General features: G+C 48.8%; 1 pseudogene; it reads left to right on the plus strand.

Annotated features, from left to right (window-relative positions):
* The first annotated feature begins 9,533 nt into the window (after positions 1-9,533).
* Positions 9,534-11,446, plus strand: LOC147683645 (uncharacterized; annotated as a pseudogene).
* The last annotated feature ends 2,064 nt before the right edge of the window (positions 11,447-13,510 follow it).

Consider the following 13,510-nt stretch of genomic DNA (forward strand, 5'->3'; position numbering starts at 1 on the left):
TTATTATTCTTTCTCACTGTGTAGTACCAAACACCTAGGTCCTGAAGAATTGCCATGATGGCAAGAAACATGTTGACCTGACCTAAGGGTAGTAGATATCTTGCTCTGGAACTTCTTGGCATATATCTCCCCTCCCACCCCTTTTAACCAAGGGAGTCAACCACGCTAATAAAGTACATTGTGGACTGACTCACCTTTTTTAGACACACTTCACTTCACGCCAACACTTTCTCTGCCCTTTCACACACATGCACCATATGGCTGGAACAAAAGATCTCCGATAAAGAGCCCCAGTTTCGGGAGCCCGTCAGACGTTGCAGCGCCAGTCTGACGAGGAGCAGAACCCATATGATGAAGCATGACACCTAGTTTACTGGATGTGTGAGGGTTTTAGTTCCAAAAAGGGAATTTCCCCTCCTTTTCTTTTGTGCTCTTTACTACACGCACACTAACTTTTTTCTTTTTCTTTTCCTTCTCCTCCCTGGGGAACTTTGTACTCTCTTTTGTGTTACTATATACTATTCAGAACTCACTGTGCCCGCTCAGGGTGGGGTTCTTCCTGCAGTTGAACACCATCCTCATGTCGCTCTTGTGGGTGGGGAAGCGGAGCAGGGAGACCAGGACGATCATGATTTTGGGGCTATCTGGAGGGGGCCCCCAACCTGGAGTATTATTATTATTATTATAATACATCCCATCTCCAATATGCGGCCAATTGGTTAGCTGAGGGATATAATTGGGAAAAGGACCTCTTAGGGGTGTTGGTTGAAGATGCTGATCTCCCAAAGATGTGGATGGCAGGTTTGGGGATTCCTGAAGGGGTGCCCTATATTGTGAGACAGACCGGGGCTGTCTGACAGAGAGTAGTTATGGTCGTAATCGGAAGGTCTCCATTCCACAGGGAGTTTCTGTTGTGGGTGCTGGCCCCATTTTGCCAAGTGAAAGAAGCCATGATGTTTCAGTTGTGGCACAAGGGTGGTTGTGAGCTGTAGAAGGACCTGTATCCCTGTGAGTTCTTCATATCCTTTGGTGGAGCAATGTAAACACTGACAGCCCACATGATTGGATGGCGACTCCCCACTAGTAGTAGCGCAAAGCAGAAAGAATACAGTCACTGACAGAGGTGGTTTGGTTCAGGTTTTTACTCTTAATAGAGTTAATACATCGGATCAAGTAGTACTAAGAGTTACACCACTCTGTTACTATAGTAGCGTTCTAAACCGTCCTCCGCATGAGTGTCGTCCTGACACTCTCCAACGGAGGGCACTGTGCTAAGCAGTGGCCGACAATGCCACTCAACTCTCAACAGCTAGCCAGCTGTCCTGAAACCGTCCCCCGCAGCGGTGCTGTTCCCGGCACCTTCCAACGTGGGGTACAGTACGTCCTGGTTAAGTTAGCACCAAAGACCCGAGAGTCAGCTGTTGTCTTGCCAATGCTTGTTCAGCAGGGGACGGCGTACGAGCTATTGCTCATCCAGTTATCCCTCACGAGGGTATTAAGTCTGAGTGCTCAAGGTGATTGGGCCGCTGCGCTCTATCTCACCAGATGGGGGAAACTTTGTCCGAGTGCAACTGACGAGGTCTGACTAGAACAGGGGCACACGAGTTTGTGTAAATGCAATATCAAGTTCGGATTCCAGGGTCTGGGGTGACAAGGCTGCAAGGCTACGGGCGTCTAAGACTCAACAACGGATCGCTATGAAAGCTAGGAACACCGAACAGGGAACGCGATTCCCTTACCTTCTCAGCGTCTTCCTCGGTATCGTCAATATCCGATGCTGTCTCCCGGCATCGCGTCTGTTTATATGCGTCACCGCTGTTCGCACATGCGCGGCGCACCGGCTCACGGGGCCTGTAGTGCTCTTGGCTTCGCGTCTGTTTGTGCATGCGTGGCGCACAGGCTCACGGGATACGTAGTCCCCTCGTCGGCCGTTCTGGTAGTTCTCTTCATTCGGCCAGGCTCATCGCGGAACTGAACTTGACAAGCAACAGCAATTTCGCTTAAGTGCTGGCTAATTCTTGAAGAATGCAGCCATGGCGAAAATAGTTGAACAGCTTTGGGTCACATTTCTGGCCACGCCTCAGACTCTGCGGTATTAGGGGCGATGTTGACGATGGGTGCAGGCTATCACTAGGTATCCCAGATGTATAGAGCGCTCCAGGCAGATTGCATGCATTGACAACTGAGGTCAATGCAGATCTGGGAGGAGGATATGGGTGCTCCCTTAATGGACGTGGAGTGGGATAGGGTTTGTGCACTAGGGAAAAAACAGTATCTAGCAACACTCACTTTCATCTGATACATTTAAATTTCCTACATTGTACTTATATGACTTCAGTAAAGTTGCACAGGTACGATGTGAGCTCGATGAGGCAGACTTTATGCACTTTGCATGGTACTCCTTGGCGATGGGGACCTTCTGGTGGCGGTGGTGGAAAGATTGTGCAGATGTGAACTGCTGCTTGTTGGGTAATATAACTAGGCCTAGGAAGCGTAAGATGTCATTCGCTTTCTTCCGTTGACCGTGATGCTGGCTTGGAGGTGGGCCGCAATTGCCTCAATGGGAGTGAGGGCCCCCGGCGAGGCTCCGTGTGTCTGAGATGTTACGAAGTGGTCCCTAGACGAGGAAATACACCACAGGCGGGTAGTATGGATGACAAATTGCAGACATACCTGGACGCTTGGGGTGTGGATACGTCATAGGAAATGAAGGGAGTGAGACAGATGATAGTGGCTCTGGGAGTGAGACCGAGGGTCTCAGTCTGAAGGGGCGAGGGGAGAGTAAGCAGCACAATGTGAAGACAGTAGTGCTGGGGGAAACTGCTTTAAGCCATGGTAGACGTTTCCATGATGTGCCTGAATGTACGATTCTGAGCTTGTTTCAAGTTGTACGCCTGTATTGTGCCAGATATTTACATGCTTATCTGGCTTCTTATTGGCCAAGTACACAGTTGTTTGTTCTGTGTTGGGAGAAAATGATAAATAAAGATTTATTTAAAAAGAGAATCTTGTGGAGAGCACATATTGTGCAGTAGACAGGAATTTGTACAGAACATATGGACAGGTGTGCAGAGAAGTACGAGGTGCTTGTAAATGTTAGTGGGGTGGAGATGGAGAGACGATGTGACTGCATTCACGAGGACAAATTGTTAAAATAGTGCAACCCACAGACTTCCAGTGGTTTGTGGAAGTCCAAAATGAGTACCTCATCAACTAGATGAATCTCACAACTGGAACCATGTCCTCAACACTCATATTTCATAGAGTAGATATAATACAACTGTTGTTGATTTCTTGCAGGCACTAACTGTACTATTCAGTCATGTATTAAAGGCAACTTTCCAAACGTTGCTGACCTCAGACCGCTACGGTCCTAATCTGTTCAGTAGAGGACGTCACTGTTCTCAAAATATTTGGCTTTTATCATGTAGAATAACTCCCCCAACAAAGCAGGTCTCTACAGTAACCTACATAATCCATAGGATGGTTGTTGGTTTAATGCCATGAACCATCACAACCTGCTTTGTTTCTGGTTGCAATGTGATTTGTGGCAAAGGCCGTTGAATCTAGATCTCTCTTTCATAGTCTGGTTGCCTCCTGTCACATCACAAGCAATCCTGCTGACAATCATTTCCTTAAGTTTTTTCCATTTCCAACTTCTCTGTAATACCCGCACATGCCTTTTCCCATTACTCCTCTCCTTTTTAGGACTCACCTGAGGCAGCGCATGCGTTGCTCTGGCGAGACTTTTAGTGAGTGGGCTTTAAAAATCCGACCACACGCCTTTTGTGTGGCATAAAGCCTGCAGTTACGCACACAGGCGCCATCTGGCCTTCCTCTTACACAGGCGGCATCTGGCTTACCTCTCTTGTTTTTTTTTTTTACTTTTGAGGCGCCATCGGGCTTTCCTCTCTTGCTTTTTTTTTTTAACTTTCGAAGCGTGCGCGCGCTTGTATTCACTCGTTTTGGCCACAAGAAGGCAGTGATAATACACGATCCTCCTCTTCGGGAGCTAGCGTCTTCTGAAAAATTGAACAGTAGCTGCTCTATCTACTGCATCTACTGCAATGTGTCTTCTGATTTCGGTTTCACATGCTTGTATTTGTAGGCAGGCTGGCTCGCGGCTTTCTCCGGTTACTCTCCTCGCTTCTGATAACTCAGCTTTTGTGGTGACTACAGTGAGGCAGTGTTGGCACGGTGCCCTCTTCCGTGTGACTCGGGCTTGTCCCCAATGACCAAGCCTCTCTTTTTTGATGGTCACAGACTGCGATGCACTTCCGTATTTCGAGGTCGAGGACCTCGAGGACTGTTTGGGTCGACCCTCTTCCGGAAGGGACGGCACGTTAACTTCCTGTTACTGAGACCAAGTCGTATCTCAATAACCCGCTTTGAGGTTTCTGTCGTGCTTCTTTCGAGTTAGTTCTTGCTTCTTTGTATGTACTGTTTCCAAACTTCCTCTGTTTGGGGCACTCTCCGCCCACTGCTCGCCTTCGTGGGTGCTGCGGAGCTGTTTAATATCATCACTCCGAAAGTAGGCCCTGGCTGTAGATAACTGCACCTCCTGGTGAATGGTGATTTCTTTCCATTATTCCTTGTCTTCAAAAACATGGTACTTCCCGGTTGACAGGTTGATTTTACACATGTTTAGAAAATTAAACATGAATTTAGCACACACAAAAATCATGCATGCGTCATTATAGCCATTTTTGTGAAGCTTTAACCATACCAGTGAAGCACCCAGAAAGGATTGCAACAAAATCCATTGAAAATAAACCCGCATATGATGCGATTTAAGGTATTCCGTTTTGTTTTAACTAGTTCTCGTCATCCTTTCAGGCCCCTTGAAGATTGTTAGTCCTGTTCTTGTGATCTTGCCTCAAATTGAATTATCTGGGAAACTTTTCAGCATGCTGCACAGCAGCCACACTTCTCTACAGCACTGCTTAAAGACATTGGCAAAGTCAATAGCTCTGGCTAAACACTTATATTAAAGCGCTCTGATATCCTTCGGGATCTTGTTCGCGCTATATAAAACTTTATAAATAAATAAGGCCCCAAAGGCGAGACCTATTGGCTATGCCAATGCTTGTTTATTTTACTTATTGCATCACTTGTAATGTGACACCCAGATTGTGCTGCACTTTAAGAGAGACTGGGAGACATCCATAAATAGCTTGCGCATGCTTGGGGAGGCTATGCTTCTGTTGTAGTCTAAAATCTAGTTCTGAAGTTGCTTGTGAACTACAGTAATGATCGCGAGAAATAAAAAAACCTAAAAAAACGTTTGCTTGGGTCACTGGTTGTCAGAATATAGCACTCTTAGCCTGTATCCATTCCTCTGGCATTCAGGACCTGCTATCCAATAGTTTGTACTGTTTTTTGCAGAGAGCCAGACACTATTTCTCATATGCCTTTCACAACCATAACATTCGTAGAGTGACACAAATGTGCCATTTAACGGCAGTGCTAAGGATGTTATTGTTAATGGTTTTATCATTACTGTGGGAAGGTGGATACCTGACTATGGTTACCCCAGATTTTTTGCATTGTGTTTAGCTGGTTTTCGACTTAGTTGGCCTGGTTCCCTGCTAATCAGGGCCCCAGGCTATCTGCTCTCTCTTTAAAATGGATTCCATGTACCCTAGGTGCATAACTAAATTGGCTTGGGTCACCTTAGCAGCCCCTGTACAGTGCACTATAGGTGCCCAGGGCATAGGGGCATCCAAGGCCTACCAGGGACTGCAGCATATCTTTTGCCACCCCTGGCTGGCTATTCAAATTTGACACAACTGGCTGATCACTCAGCTGGGGCAAGGTGGTGTAATCACCCCTTGCTTAGATATAGTATGCCTATATCTGAACCTAACTGGACACATATAAACCTATAAGCCACTCCTATGGCAGGCCTTAACAATCCTGGAGGCAGAGTGCGTGGTTTTATGTGAGATGGTGCTCTAGCATGAGCTGAGCCTGTCTGCAGCTGTCGGGACCGATTCCCTTAGCTGTTCCGGGATAATGCCATACCATATACTATTAAGTGCATTATAATCCATGCGGTTATATGTTAACTTTGGTTTGGCTTTATCAAAACATGTCGTGTAAGGTGTCATACGATTTGGAATACTACCCCCTTGCCAGTCCTGGCAACGGGGGTAGCATTCCACCCCTCTAGAGGGAGACGACATGTTACTTTGCTAAAACGCGGTTGATTTTATAAGAGCCTCAGCATCACGAAATGGACTCTTCTGCCACAGACACGAGTCTGACCTCCTGCTGTTGACCGAAACTCAGCAGAGGAGGCCTGGACAAAGGGTTTCCTGTCACGGGGAGGTGTCACACCACCCCAGACAGGAGATAGTGAATTGTAGCAGGGAGGTTTGAATGAAACCAGACAGCGCCTGGGGAGCACAAGGCTGCCCCTTGCATAATCCGGCCAAACCGGCTCTGGGACACACCAGCCCCAGTCCCAGTGCGGCCCTGGACAAAGGGGAAGGGGTGTATCCACCCCTTTTTCTGGGTCCCATCCATAGGAGGGACCTAGCAGGAGATCCAACCCACCTGATTGGTATAAGAGTGGGAGCAATGCCCAAGCATTCAGATATTCCTGACTGAAACTTAAGAAACGAAACTCTGGACCCTTCGACATCCTACTCGACATAGAAGACTGAAGAATCTCCCTTGTGGTCAAGGAGTGACTACCCTGTGCAAACAGGCACCATCCAGCACGTCGACCCTTGCTTTGTTGCAGTTCCCGCCGGAACTCGAGCGACAGAGATCAACGAGATCAAACGCGCCTGCCTTCTAACAGCCTGATCCACAGTCCCTGCAGAGCTGAGACCCGTGGAGGCGACCGGAAGCTTGGGGCCCGCCATCTTGGAAAGTCCACGAGATGCTGACCGTGCAGCCCACGAGTGACCCTCGAAGCTGTACACCGGGGTTTGAGAAGCCCCAGCCCTGAGGCCCTCTTGCACCGAAGCTCACCCCTCCACACTCGACGAGTGCTGCGTGGGGCCCTTCTGCATCTTTTGGCTCAACGCGTTGGCCCAGTCACTTGCCCGTCGGCTTGTGGCCCCTGTGCCGACGAAATCCGAAATCTAACTTGTGAATCTGGTTGCTCCAGACTTGCACTCGCTCCTCTTAAAAGGAGCACCCGCTCTGACCCTCCTGGTCCGAGTGCAACGCCATCTTTGAATCCTGCGTGGGTTGCCTTTGCCAAGGGTTGTTAGCTCCAATCCAGAAGCCAACCCCGCCGACAGCGAGAGCCTGCGTGGGACAGCTCGTGATCCACTCCTTGTCTGTGCCCCAGAGTCCACGTGGCAGTGGAGAGAAGCGACCAGTCAGCGACCTGAAAGCGCCCGACATCGCCTGGTTCCTTCCTGGTTCCACCCTGGTCACTGCTGAGTGACCCAGACTCTGTCCTCTCTGCTTTCAGATCATCTTTAACTTCGATCCACCCTTGGATCACACCGGACACTTCTACTTTCGACGCCTGCAGCATCTTCAGCTTCAAGCACCAGCAACGTGTGTGACAAAACCCGACACTAATTCGCACCTGTGCACCCGCTTCCTGTGGGTGAGGTAACTCAGCAACGCTGGTGTTCCCACCCTGGTACACACCTCTAGTGTAGATGTCTTCAGTTTTGTCCTTCTAGGTTGAGCGGAAGTATTCTTAAACAGTAACTGTATAACTTTTACGCACCATTGACATTGCATTGGTGCATGCCTGTGCTTTAAGCGCTGCACCCGAATCCCGCGGGCTTTTCCCGACTTCAGCATTGCTAGTCCCGACTGGTCCCAGCGATTCCCTAGGCCCTAGGCCTAACCACTGTTCGATTGGTATCTCTTATACCACTTTTTTAATATATGGTTTGCGTGGCCCCTGGGCCTCATCCATAATTGTGCAACTTTCATATGTTTAACTGTGCTTTTGTTTAAACGCTTGTGCCTCTAGACTCATAAAGAGTATAGAGGATTATTCTAGTAATAAATACATATATTTTTATAATATATAACTTGTGTGGTGTCCTTTCATTTGTTATTACAGGATTGTGATGGGTAAAACAGCTCGCTTAACACGACCTCTTGAGTTAAGCCTTTAAGGCTGCTTAGTCCATGCTACCCTTAGGATAGTTTGTCTATAAGGTTGACTTACAACCATCACCATAAGGGATTGTTTGGACTGATACAAGGCGGTTCCAGAATTGGAAACATCACATATCAGGCCAACTTCTCACATTTGGTGAGCAGCGGTGCGGATTTGAGCTTGCTGTTGTTTTACCATTGCAATCTTTTTATCAAAGTGAAAGATCACATCAAGTACCTTAGGTACACATAAACAAAAGCTTAGCATATTTAAGTTCTACTGAACTTAGTAGTTGTAGATCAAAGGGCTTAGCACACCCTGCCTACAACTCACTAGCAAGGTACAGTAGGAAAACACTTAGTGTAGGTAAGTAAACCACTTGCACCTCACTAGCAGTCATGTCTGACATAGGTGGAGCTTCCAGCTCTAAGCCTGTGACAGTTGACCCCACCAAGGCAACTTCCAGATATGACACCCTCAGCCACAGAGACCTGAGTACCTTGTGTACTGTAAGGGGGCTGAAAAAGGGTCACAACCCTACCATTCCTACCCTGATAGCCATCCTGGAGAAGGATGACCTTGAGCAAGCTAGCATAGCTCCCTTAAGATCAGGAGATAGAGTGAACACCCAAGAGAATGAGAATAGCACCCCAGAGAATGAGGTGGACCCTGAATCAGATAATAATGAAGATTCAGATCATGATCAAGGGGATATCCAGGTACATGTGGGAAGGCTTTGCCAAACCAACTTGGACCTACTTGGAAATGGAGAGGGCCAGCACCTCCCCAGAGTACATACTAGAATTGTTCCAGGCAATAGAAGGGTGAGATCTCCCTCAGTGGATTCTCACATTTCTAGTGTCTCAAGAAACTCTCAAAGGGGAATGACTTCCCCCCAGAGAAGAGAGCATAAGGCCAGGATGAGAGCTGTACAACTCCAAATAGAGAGGGAAGAGTTAGCCCTGGCCCAAGCTAAACTTGCTTTAGCAAGGGAACAAAAATTGTGCGGCTTAGATGCCACTGGTGGCAGCAACAATATTCCTAGAGAGAAAGACAGGCCTATGACAATAGAAACCTGACAAAGATTGTGCCCCCCTACAAGGAAGGGGATGACATCCACAAGTGGATAACTGCTCTTGAGAGAGCCTGCATGGTACAGCAGGTTCCTGAAGAACAGTGGGCAGCAATCTTATGGTACTCCTTTTCTGAGAAAGGGAGAGATAAGCTCCTCACTGTTAGACATGAGGATGCTAAAAACTACAAAGTCCTGAAGAGTTCTCTGATAGATGGGTTTGGCTTAACCACTGAACAATACAGGTTAAGGTTCAGAGATACCCAGAAGACACAGACGCAGGACTGGACTGATGTTGTAGATTGTGCTACTAAGGCTCTGGAAGGTTGGCTACATGGCAGCAAAGTACATGACTTCACAGGATTGTATAATTTGATTATGAGGGAGCAGATCCTAAGTAATTTTCAGAACCAGCTTTTACACCAGCACCTGGTGGACTCTGATTTGACCTCTCCCCAAGAATTGGGAAAGAGGGCAGATAAATAGGTCAGAACCAGGGTTAGGCCTAAGAATCAGGACAATAACCAAAAGAAGGAGTCTACCAAACCTCAAGATAAGGGTGGGGATACATCAAAAGAGAAGACTTCCCCAGGGCCCCAAAACTCCAAGGATGGGGGTTGGTCCCAAGACACTTCAACTACTCAGAAAAAGCCATACTGCCATGCCTGTAAACAGACTGGCCATTGGAAATCAGACACCTGTTGTCCAAAGAATTGCAATAAAGAAAATATACCTCCAAACCCAGCTCCAACACCTCCTGTTACTATTAGTAGTAATCCCCCAGGAAGTGGGAGCACCCCCAGAAATCTGGGTGGGTTTACTTTTGGAGCCCAGGTGGATTCTGGCCTATTCAGGTCCCCAACCTCTTCTGTCTGTGAGAGTGGCATGGGGTTTGCCAACTTCACTGATTGCCCAAATACTTTGAGAAAGTACTGACAGGAGCCCCTCATCATTGGTTTGAAAGTTGAGGCCTTCAGAGACACAGGGGCTAGCATCACCATGGTGGCTGACTGTATAGTCCCCTCTAGGCAACATTTACCTGGTGCCACATACCAGGTAACAAACATTGATGGCATACAAACCAATCATCCCATGGCAGTAGTAAGTCTCAGCTGGGGAGGTGTCACTTGCCCAAAGAGAGTGGCAGTGGCAGCAAACTTGCCTGTAGACTGCCTACTAGGAAATGATTTGGAGATCTCAGCCTGGGCTGAGATTGAACAGAAAATCCATTCTAGAATGGTAAATGCAAATGGAAAGGTTAGTGGGGCTGTACTGGCTACAGCCCCAATCCAAGATGTCCTTCCTGAAGAGGTTGGTAGGGCTGTGCAAGACTCAGCCCCAACTTTAGCTAACTCCCTTCCTGAACAGAATAGCAGAACTGTTAAGATAACAGCTCACACCCAAACTAAGTCTCCTCCTGAAAAGGTTGGTGGGGCTGTGATGGCCACAGCCCAAATTCAAACTGACATATGTGTTGTGAAGCCTGAAATGATGGATCACTCCACCCAAACTGAGAGCATGGAGGAGGAAGAGAAATCTCCCCCTCACCAGACATTAGGACAGGATCAGCCTCCCCAGGGAACTGATCTTACCCCTGATGAAGGAACTGTCCCAGAGGTTGTTAGGCCTGGCCTGACAGAGCCTCTGATGGCAGTGGACCCTTCTCAGGTAGGACCCAGTCTGGAGCAGGTAACCTGTCCCTCTCAACCTTGCCTTAGTCAGCCCAGGGCTGCAGAGGACAAGAAGGACAGTGAGACCCAGAGGGCCCCCTGTCAAATAAAGCACCCCCATCAACAGATTAGGGGCACCGAAGCTAGCAGCCCTAGCCAGGTGAAAACTTTAAAAACTCCTGAGGGAGCCCCCTTAAAAGTAGTTAGGGACCTCCCACAGATGGATTCTGTTGGGCACAGCCAAACCTGGGACCCACAGGGCCCAAACCTGAACTGTCCCTCCAGTAAGCCAAAACAAGGGACCCAGCCTCCAGCTTTAGGTAGCCAGAGGTTGACCCTGAGAGCACAGTGCAACTCAGTTGAAGAAAGAAAGGCACACATGGTGGAAGATAATTGGAGGAAGCTGAGCCCTACATTAGGGGAGCCTCACTTCAATACTCCATATCAAAACCAGCCTTTAACTTTGCATAAACACACCCAAGGTAGTGATTACCTATGGTGGAGACCCTCTAATACCCCAAGGGTGAGGGATTGCTTAGTGGACCATGGGGGTACCATGCTAGTGCAGGTACTTCCTTATATGGCCACTCAGGCAATATAGGCTTACCTGGTCAAGGATAGCCTTATCTCCTTTCGTTTGGGGGGGGGGCGGGGTTGTGTGGGAAGGTGGATACCTGACTATGGTTACCCCAGATTTTTTGCCTTGTGTTTAGCTGGTTTTCGACTTAGTTGGCCTGGTTCCCTGCTAATCAGGGCCCCAGGCTATCTGCTCTCTCTTTAAAATGGATTCCATGTACCCTAGGTGCATAACTAAATTGGCTTGGATCACCTTATCAGCCCCTGTACAGTGCACTATAGGTGCCCAGGGCATAGGTACATCCAAGGCCTACCAGGGGCTGCAGCATATCTTTTGCCACCCCTGGCTGGCTATCCAAAATTGACACAACTGGCTGATCACTCAGCTGGGGCAAGGTGGTGTAATCACCCCTTGCTTAGATATAGTATGCCTATATCTAAACTTAATTGGACACATATAAACCTATAAGCCACTCCTATGGCAGGCCTTAACCATCCTGGAGGCAGAGTGCGTGGTTTTATGTGAGATGGTGCTCTAGCATGAGCTGAGCCTGTCTGCAGCTGTCGGGACCAATTCCCTTAGCTGTTCCGGGATAATGCCATACCATATACTATTAAGTGCATTATAATCCACGCGGTTATATGTTAACTTTAGTTTGGCTTTATCAAAACATGTCCTGTAAGGTGTCATACGATTTGGAATACTACCCCCTCGCCAGTCCTGGTGACGGGGGTAGCATTCCACCCCTCTAGAGGGAGACGACATGTTACTTTGCTAAAACGTGGTTGATTTTAAAAGAGCCTCAGCATCACGAAATGGACGCTTCTGCCACAGACACGAGTCTAAACCTCCTGCTGCTGACCGAAACTCAGCAGAGGAGGCCTGGACAAAGGGTTTCCTGTCACGGGGAGGTGTCACACCACCCTAGACAGGAGATAGTGGATTGTAGCAGGGAGGTTTGAATGAAACCAGACAGTGCCTGGGGAGCACAAGGCTGCCCCTTGCATAATCCGGCCAAACCGGTTTTGGGACACACCAGCCCCAGTCCCAGCGCAGCCTGGACAAAGGGAAAGGGGTATATCCACCCCCTTCCTGGGTCCCACCCATAGGAGGGACCTAGCAGGAGATCCAACCCACCTGATTAGTATAAGAGTGGGAGCAATGCCCAAGCATTCAGATAATCCTGACTGAAACTTAAGAAACGAAACTCTGGACCCTTTGACATCCTACTTGACGTAGAAGACTGAAGAATCTCCCTTATGGTCAAGGAGTGACCACCCTGTGCAAACAGTCACCATCCAGCACCTCGACCCTTGCTTTGTTGCAGTTCCTGCCAGAACTCGAGAAACAGAGATCAACGAGATCAAGCGTGCCTGCCTTCTAACAGCCCAATCCACAGTCCCTGCAGAGCTGAGACCCGTGGAGGCGACCGGAAGCGTGGGGCCCGCCATCTTGGAAAGTCCACGAGACGCTGACCGTGCAGCCCACGAGTGACCCTCGAAGCTGTACACCTGGGTTCAGGAAGCCCCAGCCCTGAGCCTCTCTTGCACCAAAGCTCACCCCTCCACCCTCGACGAGTGCTGCGTGGGGCCCTTCTGCATCTTTTAGCTAAACGCATTGGCCCGGTCACTTACCCGTTGGCTTGTGGCCCCTGTGCCGATGAAATCCGAAATCTAACTCATGAATCTGGTTGCTCCAGACTTGCACCCGCTCCTCTGAAAAGGAGCACCCGCTCTGACCCTCCTGGTCTGAGTGCAACGCCATCTTTGAATCCTGCGTGGGTTACCCTTGCCAAGGGTTGTTTGCTCCAATCCGGAAGCCGACACCGCCGACAGCAAGAGCCTGCGTGGGACAGCTCGTGATCCACTCTTGGACGCCCTCGGTGCCCCAGAGTCCACGTGGCAGCTGAGAGAAGCGACCCGTCAGCGACCTGAAAGCGCCCAACATTGCCTGGTTCCTTCCTGGTTCCACCCTGGTCACTGCTGAGTGACCCAGACTCTGTCTCCTCTGCTTTCAGATCATCTTTAACTTCGATCCACCCTTGGATCACACCGGACACTTCTACTTTCGATGCCTGCAGCATCTTCAGCTTCAAGCACCAGCAACCT

The sequence above is a fragment of the Lissotriton vulgaris genome, chromosome 11, assembly GCF_964263255.1.
Source record: "Lissotriton vulgaris chromosome 11, aLisVul1.2, whole genome shotgun sequence".
Taxonomy (NCBI): domain Eukaryota; kingdom Metazoa; phylum Chordata; class Amphibia; order Caudata; family Salamandridae; genus Lissotriton; species Lissotriton vulgaris.